Below are 3,002 nucleotides of genomic sequence, written 5' to 3' on the forward strand. Positions count from 1 at the left end.
TTCCAGTCCTGGTTTACAGTTGGGAACTTGCTTTTGAAATGTCTTGGGTGTCGCGGCAGGCTGACATGATTTATGGACCCAGATTTGCAGGCAGGCGGCCTCGATGGAGGCTGGAATTTAAAGTAACATTTACACTTGGACTTAAATGTCAAGCTGCGACACGGGAGTCGGGGAAATAGGGGTCAGAGTTACAGGGTTGTCATAATATCTTAAGGAAAGTCCTGAACTCTAAAGTTCACAGCTCTCCCCATGTTTGTTTTGATAATTTCTTCAGAGCGCCCCTCGAAACTCGCCCAGCTCGGTGGAGAGGTGTGAGAGTTGGACGCTAATCGTGTTTTGGGCGAGAGCATGGTTGTCTTTTCACTCGTCGACTCTTGAGTAAATTTGCGCAAGCTGCTTGTTCCTGTGTTCCCGTCACGGTGAGTGTGTTTGACCACACGCCTCGCCTCAGTGAGCAGGTTTTGGAGCGCAACGCTGTTTGCTGATGGACAAGCGCTGTGTGAAACACATGATCCCCTGCCAACAGATCCGGGCCTTGCCGGATGCAGCTTCGTCTGCGGCTCGGTCTGCTCCAGCTGTATTTCCTGACTGGACACTTTTCCGCTTCTTTTCGCGGTTTTGCACAGATCATCGTCTTTCCCAGTGCAATCGGTCTCTTCTGCAGTGGTGCTGCTTCAAGCTGCGGGTCGGGTCCGTCCGTCTGTCCTCAGCAGTGGTGCTTCACGGGGACACGGTGTGTGATGTGGTTGTGTGACGGATGGATGTCTCTCCTCAGACGGGATAGACCACCTTGTGTCCAACGCCTGCTTTTCCTGGCATTTCAGGGTTTGGCCCAAGCTGCTCAACCAGACACAACCGCCCTTCACTGCAACGCTTGTGGCAGAATCGTGTCCTAAACATTTGCATATTAACTGATCTGTTTGTTTTGTTTGTCCCACACATTTTGATAATTCTCTCAGATAGTATTTTGTATCCTTTATATTGAATAGAGGAGAAGATAAAAGAACTGGTTTTCCTGTAAACAACTATTTAACTCCCGAATGTATTGTTCTGTGGCTGTAAAGTGGTGGCTGTGCTTTAAACTACAGTTTGAAAACTGTCAGGCGAGGCAGAGAGGGGTCACTGCAGTTAACAACACGTCCAGCCTTCCTCCAGTGCGACCCACCTGGAGGGAAGACCCCTCAGCCACAGCAGGATCAGGTCCAGCTCTCAGGAGAAAGCCCGGCCTGTGTGGAGTCCTATGAACAGCCAGCGCTCGTCCATCTTTATTCCACGATGGGCCACATTGTGACACTAATTCCAGGTGTGTGACTTTGTTTGTTTGTGTGTGTGTAGTATTGGTCCGTACATTGTGATGCGCGGGTTTTAAAAGAGGTTGAATTCGTGATGAAAGCTCGAGAGCCGAGTGAAAGAGTGTCTGCTTGTTGTGGGGAGAGAAGGCATTGAAACAGCACTTCCCCGCCCTTTCCAACTCGGCTTGTTTTCAGGGAATAATGAACAGCCGGATTGTGAAAGAGAGCAAGCAATACTCAGCCTCCCCAACCACAGGAGTAACAGCCGGGAGCTGGGAGCCAGGCCTCACTCCGCTCAGCTTTCTCGCAGATCCAGTGGGCAGCTGGGCCGGGGCGTTCCTCTCCCGCACGGGTGAAGTAACACCCCAAATCGTAGCTCTCCCCGGCGAGGGCTGTGGGCCGTGACTCTGCGCTCTGGTATGCTGAGTTGGCAGCGCTGCTGTTGCTCAATCGTAGGTGAGCGCCTCACACCTCTGCCGCTTCTTTGTCTGTGTGTCTCGCATGTAACAACGGGGGAAACAAACTAGTTTCTACAAACACTCGAGCGGGATCCACTCGTGTGCGAATGGCAGAGTCCTGCTCTGTACGCTTTGATCCCACACTACGCGCAGCCAGTTGTCTTCACATGTTTGCATAGCCGACTCATGACCGCCCACACGTTCTCTAGACACAGCGATTGTGTGCGTGTTGTGAGTGGGAAACAAGCTGACATCCCGACCTAGTGAGGCCTCAAGACACTTCACTGACCAGCAGCCAGAACTGTGTTGACTCAGCAGATCTCCTCTACTACAGACTTTTTACTTCATGATTTTTTTAGGCGGTTGTTCATTGACTGTCGTGAATCTATTTTTGCCCGATGAATTTCTAGGTCGTTGTCTTTCTGGAGGAGACTGCCTGCTTCATCACAGGATGAGGAATACTGAGCACGATGTGTAGAAGCGCTTGGCTCCTGCCCTGCTGTACCGGGGTGTCTCGGGCAGACAGCAGACAATGCACAGCTTAGGGGTTGTTAGTGTTCCTCACTCAGGAAATAAATGCCAAACAGCAGTAAGAGGTTTGTGTCCAACGCCTGCGTTTCTTGGCTTTCAGGGTTTGACCCAAGCGGCTCGATTGTGTCAGAATCGTCGAAACATTTGCATATTGCAATGCACACATTGTGATCATTCTCTCACCCATTGTATTCAAGAGTAGAAAGAAAACGTATTATTTAAAAAACAAACAAACATGCACTTTTATTTAGTCCTGTGAACAACTAATTCGAGTGCTAATCCATCTTTATTCCGTCCACAAAGGGCTACATTGTGGCTCTAATCCCAGGCGTGTGGCGCTGATGTTTACACGGGAGTTGCTTGTTTGTGTGTGTGTGTGTGTAGTGTTGGTCCATACACAGTCATTCTCAGGTTTTAAAAGAGGTTGAAGGAGTGATGAAAGCACGAGAGCTGATTGAAAGAGTGTAGCATTTGTTGTGGGGAGTGAAAGCAGGGAAATGGCGGTTTGAAGTTTTTCCAAAGGCTCCTACACATTAAACATCAAAATCAAACCATACCTGAATCTGTTATCTACACCCAGTGGCAGGTACACAGGTGTCGATGCACACACGCGCGCGCACACACACACACACGCGGGTCAGGACTTTTTCTTCCCAGCTAATGATGAGTGAAAGATGAACCACGCTGACACAGTGAGAGAGGGTCATGTGACACACTGCAG

The sequence above is a fragment of the Amia ocellicauda genome, chromosome 8 (genome assembly GCF_036373705.1).
Source record: "Amia ocellicauda isolate fAmiCal2 chromosome 8, fAmiCal2.hap1, whole genome shotgun sequence".
Taxonomy (NCBI): Eukaryota; Metazoa; Chordata; class Actinopteri; order Amiiformes; family Amiidae; genus Amia; species Amia ocellicauda.